Consider the following 18,883-nt stretch of genomic DNA (forward strand, 5'->3'; position numbering starts at 1 on the left):
ATCTATCATGGACTGTCTTGAGGTCAAGTTGTTCTAGATAGACAGTTTCCAACTCTTCACTCTTAATATCATGTGCGAAGTTTTCATCCTGTAACTCCAGAACCTCCTTTAACACCAGAACTCTGTGTGCCCATCTTGGGCTACATAGTGACTTCCAAGCCAAGACAGGGATACATAGGTCTTTGCATGTGGATAGTGTGGCCAATTCAGTGTATACCCAATTCTTGATGCAAAAAGGATCCATACTGCATCCTTGTGGACATATATATTGCTATCCCTCAACTATATTATTCTGTATACACATTTCATGAAATGATCCTGTGAACCCTATTAATGAGAAACAACCATATCTTGTCCATGGACCTGACACAGCTGTGGGCATCTTGTGTTGATATCGATGACTCCTATTACCACTGAAGGCTCAGCAGCTGTCATCAGTCTGGGCCACCACTTGTGATTATGGTACTATGAAAGGGATATGATACCACAGGGCATATTTGTGTTTTAGAGGACTGTGCTGCCAACCGGGACAAGAGTAACATCTGTGCCAGGAACATTGCCATGAGCCACATAGGGATCTCTGGCTCTGCTGAAACCAGGGTCTGCATTGCTTTCCTAGATCCTGATGCCATCACAGACAGTGCAGATGCCTGGAATCTGGGCTGCCACATGGATCCACTTGGGTACTGCTGGTGGGTCCATGCTGATCTGAGTGATCTGCATTGCCAACTAGGGCCATGTTGACATCCAGGCCCAGCAAGCCATCTAGCACCATGTCTGGGTTCATGTTGCTAATGCAGCCAGTGTTTGTGGCCTATATTGTCAACCAAGAGACATACAGGACCATCTTAGACAAGGGCTGTGTCTTCCAGGGATATACAGTTCTTAGTGGACTATGCTACCACCAGGGGCTATGGTGTCCTCCCGGTCTAGGCTGCTGTTAATGGCCATGTATAAAAATTGTACCCTGCCACAGCTTCTGTTTTTGTTGGTGTCAGTTGCTCCTGTTACCACTGAAGACAGGATAGGGATTCAAAGAATTCACCCTGCCTCTCACAGGCTGTAGCACCAGGGAGAACTGGATCTGCCCCTCACCAACTGCAGCACTTGGAGAGTGGGTCCTGAACCTGGACTGAGTAGCATGTAGACCTAAATTGTTAGTGGTTGTATAGGTGAGCTGGCTGTGATGGTGTGAGAGCAGAAGAGCTGACTCTGCTCCCCTTCTTCTGACCTGTGTTGGCAATGGTGAGGGAAAGATGTCTGCCCCACCTGAGGATATGCTATCTGAGGCTGGTGGGAGAGCTGGCCTCTGGGCCATGAGAGTTGGACAGTCACCTATGGAAACAATTGGAGGACTGGACCCAGCACCTTGCCTCTCCAAACAGTAGGGCTGGTCCTTGTGTTCTGAGTGTGGGTGACTCAGATGTGAGGGCAGGTGGGTAGCATGAATCTTAACAGGTCTCATTAATAAAATCAGACCTGAAGCCAGGGATTGGGGTGAATCCTAGAAGATCAGAGAAGCAGAGCAAGCCACAGCCTGCTCACTTTGCCAGTTCCTCAGCTGTTCCTGTTTTCAGACTGGAAGCCTCTGAGTCCTCATCCATATACATCATAGGTGAACTGCTGTTCAAAAGCCTAAACACTTAACAGACTCTATCTAGTTCCTCGTCCTCTCGCCTTATATAATTTTTACTTCCAGCCATCATTTCCTGGGATTAAAGATATGTGTCACATATCCTGGCTGTTTCCAGTGTGACTTAGAACTCACAAAAATCCAGATGGTTCTCTGCCTCCAGAATGCTAAGATTAAAGGTGTGTATGCCACCATTTTCTGGACTCTAGGTCCTAGTGGCTATTCTGCACTCTGACTCCAGATAAGTTTATTACGGTACAGTATTTTGGGGAACACAATATTACCACTCATGAGAGCAGGATAATCGGCCTCTCTTCAATCTACCTCCTGGACTGGGTGATTTAGCTGGGGGAGAATAGGAGAGCTTGCTCAGTGGTGAAGATGAGGGAAAGCTGGTGGGTTCTCTAACCCAGCTACAACCCAGGTTCATAACCAGGGCTATAGGTTATCCCACCCTAACACCCACTTCATCTATGAACTGCAGGCACATGTGAATGGCCCAGATCTGCAGATCAGAGCTATAGGATCTCTGTGACACAGACATCAATTCTATATCCAAGAGGAGTCCAAGTGAGGGTGGATTATTGACAGTGTAGTAGAAATCAGAGGCCAGAACACTTACAAGAAAAGATGTATAGACGAAAGGATGTACTGTGTGACTCACAGGGCCACACTACAGATTCCTCAGCAAGATTCTTGTTTGTTTGCTTTGGTTTTGGGTTTTCCATTTTTCTTTTAAATTGTCTTATTTTAGATGGGAGGTATAAAGAGCAGAACACAGATACAAGAAACAGGTAGTTGGAAGAGTGGGATTGGAATGCATGATGTGAAACCAACAGAGAATCAATAAAATATTAAATAAAAACAAACTAAAAAAACTGGAGCTATCTTCCTTTAATTTTCTTGAAATATAGCTTCAGTGATAACCACATAATAGACAGAGTGAATTCAAAGATAAGTTGGGACATTTTTTTTGCTGCTGTTGGCCTTAATGTTTCATTAGTGCAATAACAGGTTTTTAACGATTTATTTCTTTTATTCATATGTATGGGTGTTTTGTCTGCAGCAGGGCTGTAATATATCTGATTGCAGTTCCACCTAAGGCCAGAAGAGGGCATCAAATTGTACCTGAACTGGTGTTAAGGAGGCTTTTTAGCTGCCCTGTTGGTTCTTTGGGAGCGAAACATTTACTCAAAAGTAAAGGAGCCATCTCTCTAGCCCCTGTAATTGACTTTTGTGTTTCTAGCCATGTGTGGTGTATTAGTTGGAATGAATCAGCCCAAACCAAAGAGAAATTTCAGGAGTTCGGTAGGGACAAATATATGATGTAGGCATAGTAATTGTCTTAGAATGCCATGCATCCATGCAAGGTGTTCATGGGTTCAGGATCCTGCTCCAGCATCACTTTTTGTCAGGGTTGTAGCAGATCTCTCACATCTCACCCTGATTGACGATGCAGATTAGGGCCATCTGATGAAATGCAGAACTGAGAAGACCCTCCTGGTTGTGTAGGTGTGGTTAGGAGTCCCTCTGGATGCTCCAGCTAAGTTTTGGGAGGAAGCTTCAGATCAGGCAGAGTGGATGAAGTCTGCATCAAAAGCCATGTGCCTGAATGTGATGGAAAGCATGCCCGTGCAAGGCTAGGAAGGGAGAGGGATAATTGATGCTGCTCTTTCCCCACATCAGATCTCACTGTATACTGAGGAAAGTTTCCATTCAGATGAGTGCTTTATATTTATGAAGCTTCCCTGGACCAGATCTGACGTCTGAGACTAAATCAGAGAGTTAATGTGTGAAGGAAATAATCCTGTGGAGTTCGAAATTGGTGCTGTCAACCAAGGGTAGAAAGAATCTACTCTTCATGAGTAAAGAACATATATACACACAGAACACCAATACCTCTGACAAATTGTCCTCTGATCTTCTTGTAGGTATGGAAGTCATTGCCCACAAAAGCTAAGACATGGGGATTTGTTTCCATTCCTCACTTACCTCGAATCTCTCCATCCGAGACACTCATTAATTGTATTACTCTGCATTCCATTGGAGAGATGTGGGAATTCTGCTATTTTATCGTCATTTCTGAGATGTTATAGGAGCCAAGAAGGCTGACATCAAAGCATCACCTGAAGAATGTTTAAGGGAATGTGACCATTGGGGTTTGTGACATTGCTGAGACACAAACTGCTCTAGAATGTCCTCTCTACATGCCTGGTGTATTATTCAGGGCTCTCTAGTGTAATAGCAATTATAAACTGAAGCTCCCTCTATCTAGGAAGTGAGTTGTTAGAATAACTTCCAAGCTGTGGTCCAACCTATACAAGGATGGCTGTTTGTGATGAACAGTCCAGGAATTCAGTAGTTGCTCAGTCCACAACACTGGATATCTTAGGTGTCTGAAGTCTATGCTGTAATCTTAAAGAAGTTGGTTCTCATGCAAATGAAGAAATGAATGTGTTCACTAGGCAAGAGCAAGCAGAGAGAGAGAGAGAGAGAGAGAGAGAGAGAGAGAGAGAGAGAGAGAGAGAGAGAGAGGCAGAGAGAGAGAGTAAATAATCCTTCTTCCATATCATTATAAATGATTCCAGCAGGAGTGGTCCAGATTACATCTGAGTTACAGTTTGAATTAAAGGTGTGACTTCCTACCTCAAAGATCAGAATTAGAAGTAGATCCTCCTACCTCAAATGAAATCTCCCATAGATGTGCTGTATATATTTTAATGTTAGTTAATATCCTATGTATTCATATTGATAACCAAGAATAGCAATCACAGTTGTATTTGCCTTTACATGAGTATTCTTGAGTAAATGACTCCCTTACAGGGTGAAAGGAAGGAGTGACAAGAATCATAAGTTACATCTGAGTCAGCTGTAGATCCCGTGGTCATGATGACTTTATTGGAGTACTTATGGCCAGGAATGGTTAAAGAGAACTAAATACCTATCTCTGGTCCTTGGGAAGGAGGGAATCCAAAAATCCAGTTTCTGTACAATAGGAAATTAGACATTGAAATAAGTATAATGTGCCCGGTAGTAACTGTGGTGGAAATGGTCCCTGAAGGGAGAAATGAGTGTTCTTTCAAGAAAAGGAAGAAAGGCCCAACATACCAAACACAGTGCTGCAGTCAAAAAGAGTGGGATTCCTCAGGCCATGTGTTTTGAAATTTAAATCCTCCAGACCCCTTCTTGTTCAGTCCATGCATCCTGAAAAGGAAAGACAAATGAAAAAAAACAACACAAAATGCCAAAACTCCCTCTTAATACAGGAGGCCAGGGAAGACTTCTGTGGAGTCTTCATTTAACACAACAGTAGAAGACTCCAATTGCTTTCAAAGCAAAAATGGTTTATTGGGATTTGAAGTTTACTAATGGTCAAAGAGGCAAGATTTGGAAGCAGCAGCACCAAAAGTATATAATAGTCCAGAGCCAAATCTTATTGCAGAGCTCCCACTGACACTTCCATGATGAGTGAGGGCACTGCAGTGTGTGTCCCCAAGAACACTGGCTTTAGACAATGTTCCTGGTGCTGCTTCAGCAGATTGCAACATCTACAGCTCTGAAAATGGGATGCAGCCTTCCACAAATCATCAAGCAGAATGCACCCCATTCATTTCTATAAAACATAAGCTCTGGCATCCAGTTGATGATTCAGGCTTGTATTTGGGACCTAGTTGCTGCAGTTAGGGGTAGAGGCTTCTGGTGGAAACTCCTCCAACAAAATACTGCAAGGATGGTCAAAGGTGCTGTCAGCAACAGCCCCTGCCCATGTTTACCCTGCAGCCTCCAGAAGAGACTTCAATAGTCAAATTTACCAAGTTTTCCTTTGTGGCTTGGACTGATTGTCACTCATTATTTTAAATATTTTTTCATTTTCTTACCTAAATCCTTTTTAATTGCTCTTCCTACAATTGAAATTTTACTTTGGACATAGAATCCTATTCATCAAGAATCAATTTTTTTTGTAGGAAACTGAGGCTTATATTTTTCCCTTTATGGTTTGTTAGGATGGCTCATCTTGGATGTCTACTTGACAAATAGTTGAGGAGCTTACACCATCAGACTGGCTTGCAGGCATGCTTCTTTGACATTTTCTTGATTACAATTTGATTGTGGAAGGTTCAGCCCTCTGGGTAGGGCTATACCTAGACATGAGAGCCTAGACCATAGAGGAAAGTTAGTTAGCTGAGCAGAGGAATGAGCAACATTCCTCTGTGGTTTCAAGTCCCTGCCTTATGATCTTGCCTTGGCTTCCTTTGATGACGGACTGTAACCTGTGTGGTGTTGTGGAAATTCAGCCCTTTGTATTCTCCTGTATTTGTTATTGAAAATAAAGAATGTGGACACATCTGAGAGCCATAAATAAAATGATTCCACTAATGGGCTCTCTACACCCTGGAATGCCATTGCCTTATCTGTTACCTAGAGAATGGCCTCTTATAATGTTGTCTTAAAAGACTGTTTGTTTACTCTGTCTCTATAAGAAAAGGATATGGAAAAGTTTGACTTATAATAATTCTCAGCCTGTTAAGAGATATCAATAGAAGGTTTTCCCAAAGGGAATGTTAAATAGCTCTACCCTGTGCTAATAATTTGTTGAACAACTGTTTTAAATAGTCCATGTATCGTTTCCACAATCTACAATATACCATTATATGAACAATATCTTTTCCATTGAAATAATGAAAATAATTTTTTTATTATTTATTTTACAATACTATTCAGTTCTACATAATAGCCACAGATTCCCTTGTTCTCTCCCTTTCTGCACTCCTCCCCTTTCCTCCAGCACACCTCCCATTTGAAAATAAATTTTTTTAATATATCTTTTCCCCTTAGTAAGTAAGTCTCATCATCCACAGTAATAGAGCCAAATTGTTTGATATGCAATAAAAACAAGCAATCATTGTAATAAAGTATGTGGACTGATAGATTAACAAACATTTACAAGTATAAAACTTTCCTCTTGCTCATTTTTATATATCATGTTATTCTAAAACAACTTCTCATGGACTACAATTAACTTCAGATTAATGATTAACCTTAATTTAATGCTAATGTTTAAATTGAAATAAATGTGTTAACTTCTGAAGTTTACCCTTGATAATGGATTGACTGTCAATGAAGCTAACCACCTCCTTGAGTTACACTAATTTTGCTTTAAAGTATAATATTTTACAAAATAACATGAAATAAGTTTCAAAGAAAATTTTAAACTGAATCTTAATTCCTAGGTAGTTTTTCTATATGACAAGAAAGTGGCACCCACAACATTTCAAAAATCTAGGTGAGAAAATTAACCTTTCCTAGGAACAAATGCCTTGATAGGTTATCCAACCCTAAGTGGTCAGGCCTTAAAAGTCATTATCAAATACAAAGTATACATGCTGTAAATTTAATTCTAATTCAAGAAATGTTCAACAGGTATAAAAATGTAAAACTCTGAGAGTAAATTTCTCAGAGATTAATATGTCTTCTATCCATGCAGGTTCTATATTGAGATTCTCATTGCTATTTTTGCTGGGCTGTTCCAAGTGCACAGATAAAGTTAACTAGGACTTTCCATTCCTTGTCAGCATGACACACATCACCTCAACGCCATAACCATTTATTTCTTGTTCCCCAAATTCTTATGTTAATATCATAATATAAAACACAGTGTAAGTTTTAAAATTCCCACAATCTTTAAAATTTACAACAATTCAAAGTCCAAGGTGTCTAGAAATCAAACAAAAACAAAAACTTATTAATTGGATTGGTAAGATAAACTAAAGAAAATGGATATTTTCTTATTCCACAAAAGAAGAGCTGGAGCACAGAAATTTTCATTTGGTAACAATGCCATAATCTAGCTGTAATAATCCAAATCCTACAGCCCAGTGTTCAGCATCTGGTACTCATGTGATCTGCTGGGCTCCAAATGGTTGGGGCATTCCTCCCTCTCCATCTCTGCCCCATGCATCATATGCAGTGCAGCTTTTCTCAGGATTAGTCTGGCTCCACTTCACATATGTGCTTCACCTCAGTGGATGGACAATGACCCTGCCATCTTCAGATTCTGTGGCACTTTTTTCACTTCCTCTTCCACAGGGTTCCCTAAGTCCTGAGGGGAGGAATTGGAGCAGAGATGTCCTGTTTAGGGTTGAGTGTTCAAGATCACTTCCTCTCTGCCTATAATCAACTGAAGGTTCTGTATTTGTTCCCATCTGGGCTGTACATGAGGAAGCTGCTCTTATGAAGACTAAGAAAGGCATTATCTATGAGTACAGCAGGATATTGTTAGGAGTCATTTTATTGTTATGGCCCTTAAGCAGAGCAGTAGTGTTTGGTTTCCCCCGTGGATCCTGGCATACCTAGTCTCAGGTCTTGTCCACCCACACAGTGCTGGATATAGGTTCCATCTCATGGAGTCAGCCTTTTACCAATCAGATATTGGTTGGTTACTCCCACAGGCTTTGTTCCACTACTGCACCATCATATCTTGGCTGCAGTCACCATTGTAGCTGGGTTGGTGTTTACTTTCCTCTTTGATAGTGAGCAGAGTCCCTTCCAGTGCCTTTAAATCTAGTCCGTAAGTGGTGAGATGTCTAGGGGGGCATGAGCTTGACTGATTCATGTTCAGTGACTTGTGTTGGTGTCATCTTCAAGAACAGCTCCTCCTGTCAGTTTATGGAGGGCAACCAATAGCCTTATAAGACCTTGCGTTGTTTGATGTTCCATTGGACCCATTTGTCCTACAAATTGACTAAATGTAACCCATTGCCAGTATAGAAGCTTCATTTGGTGACAAATATATCCAGTTGTGGTTCTGTCTCACTGGTTTTTGGATTTTTCCTTTTTTGACGATGCCATCTAGATCAGCTCGTATATGTATGTATTTTAGAGTGGTTCTCCTGTATTAGGTTTCCATAAGATCCCTCAAATGGCCCTTAATTTTACCTCTCCCTTCCTCTATTTCTTCACTTACCCTTTCTTCTCCCTCCCTTCTCATTTGACCATCCCGTTCCAAACTCTATCCTTCATCCATCCATAACAATCTATTCTACTCGCACTTTCTGGAAATTATCCCTTCCCCCAATCCCTTACTCTATACCTAACCTGTGGTTTTCCCGATTGTAGCTTAACTATTTTTAACTCAACAGTTAACATTCATATATAAGTAAAAACACACCGTATTTGTCTTTCTGTGTCTGGGATACCTTACTCAGGATGATTGTTTCTAACTCCATCCAATTACCTCTAAATTTCCTGGTTTTTTTTTCTTTGACACAGGGTTTCTCTGTGTAGCTTTGCACCTTTCCTGGAACTCACTTTGGAGACCAGGCTGGCCACAAACTCACAGAGATCCACCTGGCTCTTCCTCCCGAGTGCTGGGATTAAAGGGCCACCACTGTGGCCCAGTTTTCTTTTTTAACTGCTTAGCAGTAGCCCATCTCTGTAAGTGAACCACATTTTCTTTTGACATTAATGTGCTGAGAAACACCTAGCCTGTCTCCAATTTCTGGCTATTATAAATGGAGCAGTAATGAACATGGTTGAGCAAGTAAGTGTCTCTGTGGTAGGTGAATCATCCTTTAGGTTTACACCAAGAGTGGCATAGCTGGGTCTTGATAGATTCCTAGCTTCCCAAGAAATAGCTATACCTCTTTCCATAGTGGCTGTACAAGTGTGCCTTCCCAAAAGGAATGGATGAGTATTTCCTGTACTCCACATCTTCCCCAACATTAGATGTCATTTTTAAATTAATTTTTTTGTTCTGCCTCATGAAACATGAAGGCTCAGAGTAGTTTTGATTTTCATTGCATCAAGGGCAGAGTAGTTTTTATTTGCATTGCATCATTTGCGTCAAGGGCAGAGCACAGATGAAAGGGAACAGGTAGTTGGAAGACTGGGATTGGGATACAGGATGTGAAACCAACGGAGAATCAATAAAACATTAAATAAAAACAAATTAAAAACCTGGAGCTATCTGTCTCTGGTTTCCTTGAAATATAGCTTCAGTGATAACCCAATAACAGAGAGAATGAGTGCAAAGATAAGTTGGGACATTATTATTATTATTATTATTATTATTATTATTATTACTATTATTATTATTATTATTATTATTATTATTATTATTACTATTATTATTTGCTTCTCTTGGCCTTAATGATGCATCAGTGCTACAGGTTTTTAAAGATTTCTGTCTTTTATTTATATGTATGTGTGTTTTGCCTTCTGAATGGCTGTAATCTATCTCTATGCAATTCCACCACAGGCCAGAAGAGGGCATCAAATTCTAGATGAAACGAGTTACAGAGGCTTTTTAGTGGCCCTCTTGGTTCTTTGGGAGATAAACAATTACTCAAAGTGAAGCAGCCAACACTTCAGCTCCTGCACTTGACTTTTGTCCTTCTAGCCATCTGTGCTGTATTAGTTGGAATGAAACAGCCCCAAACAAAAAGAGAAATTTCAGGAATCCAGTAGGGACAAATATATGATGTAGGCATGGTAATTGTCTTAGGATGCCAGGCATTCATGCAAGGTGTTCATGGGTTCAGGATCCTGCTCCAGCATCACTTATTGTCAGGGTTGTAGCAGATCTCTCACATCTCATCCTGACTGACAATGCAGATTAGGGCGATCTGATGAAATGCAGAACTGAGAAGACCCTCTGGTGGTGGAGGTGTGGTTAGGAGTCCCTATTGATACTCCAGCTAAGTGTTGGGAGGAAGCTTCAGACCAGCCACAGTGAATGAAGCCTGCAGCAAAAGCCACATGTCTCTCTCTGATGGAGAGCATGCCTGTACAAGGCTAGGAAGGGGAAGGAATGGTTCATGGTGCTCTTTTCACACAGCAGATCTCACTGTATACTGAGAAAGGGTTCCTTCCAGATGAGTACTTTATTCTTGTGAAACTCCCCTGGACCAGATCTGACTTCTGAGACTGAATCAGAGAGTTAATGTGTGGAGGAAATAATCCTGTGGGGTGCCAAACTGGTGTTGTCATACAAGGGTAGAAGAATCTACACTTCATAAAAAAACAACTGTTATACACACCGAACATCAATGGATATACAAAGCCCATTTAATTCCATGGATGTTGTGTTCAGCTGAACAATTGGCTCAGTGAGCAAAGGTACTTGTTGCCTGGTTTATAGGTCTTAGTTCCTTCCCTGGGACTCACATGATTGAATGAGACAACAAACCTCTGAAAAATTGTCCTTTGATCTTCATGTGGGTGGGGGTGCCCAGTCATCACCCACAAAAGCTAAGACATGGGGATTGTTTCCATTCCTCACTTACCCTAGAATCTCTCCATCTGAGACACTCATTTAACTGTATTACTCTGCATTCCATTGGTGAGGTGTGGGACTTTCATGATTTTACTGTCATTACTGAGATGTTATAGGAGCCAAGAAGGCTAACACCAAAGCCTCACCTGAAGAATGGTTGAAGGAAGGTGGCCATTGGGAATTTGTGACATAGCTGAGACACAAACTGGTCTAGAATGTCCTCTCTACATGCCTGGTATATTAGTCAGGGCTCTCTAAAGTAACAGAAGTTATAAGCTGAAGTTTTCTATATGTAGAAAGTGTTTTGTTCGAATGACTTCCAGGCTGTGGTGCAGCCTATACAAAAATGTCTGGCCATGATGGAAAGTCCAATATCCAGTAGATGCTCCATCCACAAGAATGGATGTATTAGCTGTTTGTAGTCTAGGCTGTAATCTTAAAGAAGTAGGTTCTAGTTCCAGTGAAGGAATGGATGTGCTCACAAGGCAAGAGCAAGCAGAGAAAGAGTAAATCTTCTTTCTTCCATTTCATTATACATGCTTCGAGAAGAAGGAGTGATCCAGATTACATCTGGGTTAAAGTCTGAATTAAAGTGAGACTTCCCACCTTAAAGATTAGGACTAGAAGTAGATCCTCCTACTTCAAATGCAATCTCCCATATATGTGCTCTATATATTTTGATTTTAGTTAATATCATATGTATTCACATTGACAACCAAGAATAGCCATCACAGTCATATTCCCATCTTCACTAATATTCTTGAGCAAATTGCTCTCTTAGACACTGAAAGAAAGAAGTGAAAATAGTCATAAGTTACATCTGGTTCAGCTATAGATACCATGGTCATGATGACTCTGTTTATCCTCCTTATGGTAATGGATGGCTGAAGTAGGAGTAAACACTCATCTCTCGTTTCTTCTGAAGGATGGGATCCACTGGAAATCCAATTTCTATACATAGGAGAGTAGACATTGAAATAACTATGATGTGCCTGGTAGTAACTGTGGTGGACAGAGGCACAGGAGGGAGAAATGAGTGTTCTTCAAAGAAATATGAAGAAAGGCCCAACACAGCAAACACAATGCAACAGTCAGAAAGAGTGGGGTTCCTCAGGCCATGTGTTTTTGACTTTAAATCCCCCAGTCCCCTTCTAGCTCACTACATGCATCCTGGAAAGGAAAGACAAACAAACAAACACAAAACACAAAACATAAGAAGGCAAAAACTCCCTCTTCTTAATACAGGAGGACTAGGGAAGACTTCTGTGGAGTCTTCATTGTATACAACAGATAAAGTTAACTAGGACTTTATATTCCTTGTCAGCATGACACATATTTCCTCAACACCATAACCATTTATTTCTTGTTCCCCAAATTCTTATGTTAATATCATAATATAAAATATAGTGTAAGTTTTAAAAATCCCACAACCTTTAAAAATTACAACACTTTAAAAGTTCAAGCTCTCTAAAAATCAAACAAGACTTTCCAACTATAACCTGAGAAAGAAGATTCTAAAACAGAGCTAAAAACAGCTTCCTAGTTGTCTCTCTCAATTTACCAGCAGCCTGTTGGCTTGAGCTACTTTATATGATGGTGGGACCTACAGCATGGCGGGAGTGAGGCATCTGCAAGCTGCACGTAACACTGCATGGTGGATTTAGCGTTTGTTAGTACAGACAAAAAAAAAGAGTTTTCTGGGCTACACACTGCTTTGATACAGACATAGACCCACTGCCTCCCACAGTCCAGCGGTGAAAATGTTCCTCCAAAGCTGGCGGTAAACATAGTTCTGCAAAGTTGGGAAGCTGAGGTAGGCAGAGCCTGCAGCCACAGCTGCCATTCAGGCTTAGTAATACTTCAGTTGAAAGAAATAGATTCGCAATAAGACAGATTCAGATGGGATAAACCTCTAAATGATTTACAATATATGTAAAATATACATAGGCTTAATAGAGAAAAAGTAATATATATATATATATATAGTTATATGAAAATAGATAATTTTAAAAAATAGTCTTTAAAAAAAGTAAAAATAATATAAAAATAAGCCATATAAAGATAGATATTACACAAAAAATATGGATTGTGTTGTCTTTGGGATTTTTAACTGCAGAGAGACATTTGATTGTATAGGCTGCTCAGTTAAACCAATATGTATATTTTAAAGGTACCTTGACTTCAAAATTTGGATCTAAAGATATGTTGCTTTGAAAAGGAGGCTCTGCTTATGTTTCCACAAAAATCAAGAGGCTGTGGATTTGTTCCAGATTAAGATACATCAGGTTTAACCAGCCAAGTCCCTCTGAAAGATCTCCGATGACACCATGGCCCAGATGATCCAACATCGAAAATGGTTTCATGGCAACTGGCTTAGACAATACAGCCTCACAGACTACCCCATAATCCTAAAATTTTCTTTATGCCCCCATAAAAATATAGCACCCTCATTCAGCAAATAATATTATGAAAAGCTATACCCAGATTCCCAAATATACCAAGCTGGCTTTGGAAATAAAATTGGCTCACTTCTACTCTAAACCCAAACATATGCTGAAACCAAAGGTTGAGAGAGTCTTCTGTCCCATATCAAAAGAGCCCTCTGTTGTGGGACAGAGAAAAACCAATATGTTTTATTTAAAACAGGTTAATTATAAATGCAATCTCTTTCTAACAAAGGGGGATAGTTTAGATATGATAAGATAAAAGGGTAGATTAATAAACCTACTTTTAAAGAACAACTTGTTTAAAAATGTTTTACATTGCTATTGATTTTAGTTTATAGATACAAACTTAAACTTAATTTTGTTATACTATATGTATATTTCTTCTCTTGTTTAAGGTATTATGTTTGTACAACTCATTTAAATGTATAATAGACAGTTAAAAATACAGATTCATAATTATTCTTCTATGATAGTGAAACTTATAGTCATGTTAAATTTTCCACGTATACATAGATATAATTCAATTAGGTAGATAATCTTCAAACACTTCAAAGAGCTACAAAATATAGCATTTAAAATGTTTTAAAAATTTTAGACTTTCTGAACAGTGAGAGTTTTCTGCTCCTGACTGGATCGATTTACTTCAGAGAGGAAGATGGACATCAAAGACACTACATAGAATTTATCTTCTTCTTGACAAAAATAACCATTTGGGCAAGAAACTGTTCTTGCCTGGACTGCTTGACAAAATGTTGTATTGGCTAAACATACAACATCCATAGAAAGGTGACCACTAAACTTTATAAAATGAGATGGTTCTTCAGGTTCCTGCCTTGCAGAGAAACCTGCCAGACATTCCACAGGACACAAAAAAAGTGACTGGGAGACTCTAGGCCTGTGAGCTAAAGACAGATGCCCCAACTTTACAGAGGAACTTTAGATTACTGTCCAGGCTTGCAGCTGTCTCTGTCTACCCTTGCAAGACTCCCAAAAGTTGCTTGCATCCTTCTCCTGTTCCTCAAGTAATATTATATACTTCTGGGGTCTTTGATGTAGTTAAAAACTAGATAGTTATAATTTCCTTAGTGATGATAAAAGATAAGTTAGATATAAAACCTTATACTCACAAATATGAAGTAGATAGGATATCTTCTTTAATTTTGCCAAATACAAATAGACTAGATATTATAACTATAATTCTTGCTTGATAATTGTTTTGTTATATGTAATTTTATTATGTTAAAGTTAAAACCTTCCTTTTTTAAAAAAAGGAAAGTGCTGAGGATAAATGTATGATGTGAATGTGTTGCTATAATTGATTGATAAATAAAATGCTAATTGGCCAGTAGCCAGGCAGGAAGTGTAGGCAGGAGAAAGAGTGAGGAGAATTGTGGAAAGTAAAAGGCTGAGTAAGAAGACACTGCCAGCCGCCACCATGAGAAGCAAGAGAAAAGTACCAGTAAGCCATGAACCACGTGGCAAGGTATAGATGAATAGAAATGGGTTAATGTAAGATATAAAAACAAGATAACAAGAAGCCTGAGCCATTACGCCAAACAGTTTGAATAATATAAGCGTCTGTGTGTTTATTTGGGTCTGAATGGCTGTGAGCCTGATAGAGTTCAAAGTCAGGGCTTTGAATGTTAAATTCCTGGTTCTCAGGGACACAAGTGATAATAGGATCACAATATTAATATTTTTAGTTCTTAGGAATAACATACACATGTACTAGCAGAGACAAGTCAAAATATAAAAAAATCTGTGAGATATACCTAATGAAATTACTATTGTGTTATAAAATGATGTAAGATTTATATGAGGAAATAAGTTAGTATACACACCAACATCTTTGATTCATCCTTCATTCAATCATTATCCAAGAAGAGACCACACTGTTTCAAACAGGACTTACAGGGGAATGTTAGGAAGTTGGTGGTCCAAATGCTTTGTGAACTGAAAGGGTGGTACTGCCATTCAGCCTTGATCTAGATGGGGAAGGAAGATCTTGAGTAAATATTTTACAGTGCTGTTTGCCATACAATAGAAGTTAAATCCATTACTCTGAATCTTGTTGTAGTCTTGCCTCTAAGCCATCCAATTTATTTACTAAGGTGAGCAGAGCTCTTCCTCTAATATGTGAAATTGTTATTAATATTTTCATGACTACTCAAGAATGGATATTTTTATTTATTTATTTTAACATTTTTTTATTTTGTTTTACAATACCATTCAGTTCTACATATCAGCCACGGGTTCCCCTATTCTCCCCCCTCCCACACCCTACTCTTACCCCCATCCTGCCCCCCATTCCCACCTCCTCCAGGGCAAATCCTCCCCCGAGGACTGCAATCAACCTGGTAGACTCAGTCCAGGCAGGTCCAGTCCCTTCCTCCCAGACTGAGCCAAGTGTCCCTGCAAAAGCTCCAGGTTTCAAACAGCCAACTCATGCAATGAGCACAGGACTTGGTCCCACTGCCTAGTTGCCTCCCAAATTGATCAAGCCATTCAACTGTCTCACCTATTCAGAGGGCCTGATCCAGCTGGGGGCCCCTCAGCCTTTGGTTCATAGTTCATGTATTTCCATTCATTTGGCTATTTTTTTCAATAATTGAGTAGAACCGAAATTTATTATAAGCCACAGTCGTCCTAGAGACCTCCATTGTATATATATGGTTCTATGGGCTGTGGTCTGATTGTTCTTTATTTTATATCTAGAATCCACTTATGAGTGATTACATACCATGACTGTCTTTCTGGGTTTGGGTTACCTCACTCAGGATGATTTTTTCTAGTTCCATCGATTTGCCTGCAAATTTCATGCTTTCATTGTTTTTCTCTGCTGAACAGTACTCCATTGTGTATATGTACCACATTTTTTCCATCCATTCTTCTGTTGATGGGCATCTAGGTTGTTTCCAGGTTCTGGCTATTACAAATAGTGCTGCTATGAACATAGCTGAGCATGTATCTTTATGGTATGAATCAGCATTCCTTGGGTATATGCCCAAGAGTGGGATGGCTGGGTCTTGAGGTAGTTCGATTCCTAATTTTCTGAGAAACCGCCATACTGATTTCCACAGTGGTTGTACAAGTTTACATTCCCACCAACAGTGGAGGAGTGTTCCCTTTGCTCCACATTCTCTCCAACATTGGCTGTCATTGGTGTTTTTGATCATAGACATTCTGACAGGTGTAAGGTGGTATCTCAGAGTCGTTTTGATTTGCATTTCTCTGATGATTAAGGATGTTGAGCATTTCTTTAAATGTCTTTCAGCCATTTGTAGTTCTTGTTTTGTGAATTCTCTGTTTAGCTCTTTAGCCCATTTTTTAATTGGACTGTTCAGTATTTTGATGTCTAGTTTCTTGAGTTCTTTATATACTGTGGAGATCAATCCTCTGTCAGATGTGGGGTTGGTGAAAATCTTTTCCCATTCTGTTGGCTGTCTTTTTGTCTTATTGACTGTGTCTTTTCCCTGCAAAAGCTTCTCAATTTCGAGAGGTCCCATTTATTAATTGTTGTGCTCAGGGTCTGTGCTGTTGGTGTTTTATTTAGAAAAAGGTCTCCAGTGCCTATGCGTTCAAGAGTGCTTCCTACTTTCTTTTCTATTAAGTTTAGTGTAACTGGATTTATGTTCAGGTCTTTGATGCACTTGGACTTGAGTTTTGTGCATGGTGACAGATATGGATCTATTTGTAATCTTTTACATATTGACATCCAGTTATGCCAGCAACATTTGTTGAAGATACTTTCTTTTTCCATTGTTTACTTTTGGCTCCTTTGTCAAAAACCAGGTGTTCATATGTGCATGGATTAATGTCAGGGTCTTTAAATTGATTCCATTGGTCTGTATGTCAATTTTTATACCAGTACCAAGCTGTTTTTATTACTATAGCTCTATAGTTCTCTTTCTTTGTTGCATCTTTGTGTGGTTTGGGTATCAGGGTAACTGTAGCCTCATAAAAAGAGTTTGGTAGTGTTCCTTCTGTTTCTATTGTGTGGAACACTTTGAAGAGGATTGGTATTAGTTCTTCTTTGAAAGTCTGGTAGAATTCTGCACTGAAATCACCTGGTCCTGGGCTTTTTTTGGTTGGGAGATTTTGATGACTGTTTCTATTTCTTTAGGGGTTATTGGTCTATTTAAATGGTTTATCTGGTCTTGATTTAATTTTGGTATGTGGTATTTATCCAGAAAATTGTCCATTTCTTCCTGGTTTTCCATTTTTGTGGAGTACAGGTTTTTGAAGTATGACCTGATGATTCTCTGGATGTCCTCGTTGTCTGTTGTTATGTCTCCCTTTTCATTTCTGATTTTGTGAATTTGGGTGCTCTTTTTTGCCTTTTGGTTAATTTGGCTAGGGGTTTGTCTATCTTGTTGATTTTTTCAAAGAACCAACTCTTTGTTTTATTGATTTTTTGTATTGTTCTCTTGTTTTCTATTTTGTTGATTTCAGTCCTCAATTTGATTATTTCCTGGTGTCTATTTCTCCTGGGTGAGTTTGTTTCTTTTTGTTCTAGAGCTTTCAGTTGTGCTGTTAATTCATTGGTATGGGATTGCTCCATCTTCTTTATGTGTGCATTTAGAGCTATGAATTTTCCTCTTAGCACTGCTTTCTTAGTGTCCCATAAGTTTGGGTATGTTGTACTTTCATTTTCATTGAATTCTAGGAACTCTTTAATTTGTTTCTTTATTTCTTCCTTGAGCCATGATGTTTCAGGTGGGCATTATTCAGTTTCCATGAGTTTGTGGGTTTTTTATAATTTTTGTTGTTGTTGAGGTCTAACTTTAAGGCATGGTGGTCTAATAAGATGCAGGAGGTTATTTCAATTTTTTTGTATCTGTTGAGATTTGTTTTGTGTCCAAGCAAGTGGTCAATTTTTGAGAAGGTTCCATGGGGTGCTGAGAAGAAGGTATATTCTTTTGTGTTAGGATGGAATGTTCTGTAGATATCTATTAGGTCCATTTGAGTCATAACATCTGTTAGGTCCTTTATTTCTTCGTTAAGTTTCAGTCTGGTAGATCTGTCTTTTGGTGAGAGTGGTGTGTTAAAAATCTCCCACTACTAATGTGTGGGGTTTGATGTGCGTTTTAAACTTTAGTAGTGTTTCTTTTATGAATGTGGGTGCTTTTGTATTTGGAGCATAAATGTTTAGAATCAAGACTTCATCTTGGTGGATTTTTCTGTGATAAATATGTAATGTCCATCCTGATCTCTTTTGATTGATTTTAGTTTGAAGTCTATTTTATTAGATATTAGGATAGCTACACCAGCTTGTTTCTTAGGTCCATTTGCTTGGAAAGCCTTTTCCCAGCCCTTTACTCAGAGGTAGTGTCTGTCTTTGAAGTTAAGGTGTGTTTCTTGTATGCAGCAGATGGATGGGTCCTGTTTTCTTATCCATTCTGTTAGCCTGTGTCTTTTTATAGGTGAGTTGAGACCATTGATATTGATGGATATTAATGACCAGTGATTGTTAATTCCTGTTATTTTTTGTGGTTGTGTTGTGTTGTCCTTTTGTGGTGTATGTTGGTG

The sequence above is a fragment of the Peromyscus maniculatus genome, chromosome 9 (assembly GCF_049852395.1).
Source record: "Peromyscus maniculatus bairdii isolate BWxNUB_F1_BW_parent chromosome 9, HU_Pman_BW_mat_3.1, whole genome shotgun sequence".
NCBI classification, from domain to species: domain Eukaryota; kingdom Metazoa; phylum Chordata; class Mammalia; order Rodentia; family Cricetidae; genus Peromyscus; species Peromyscus maniculatus.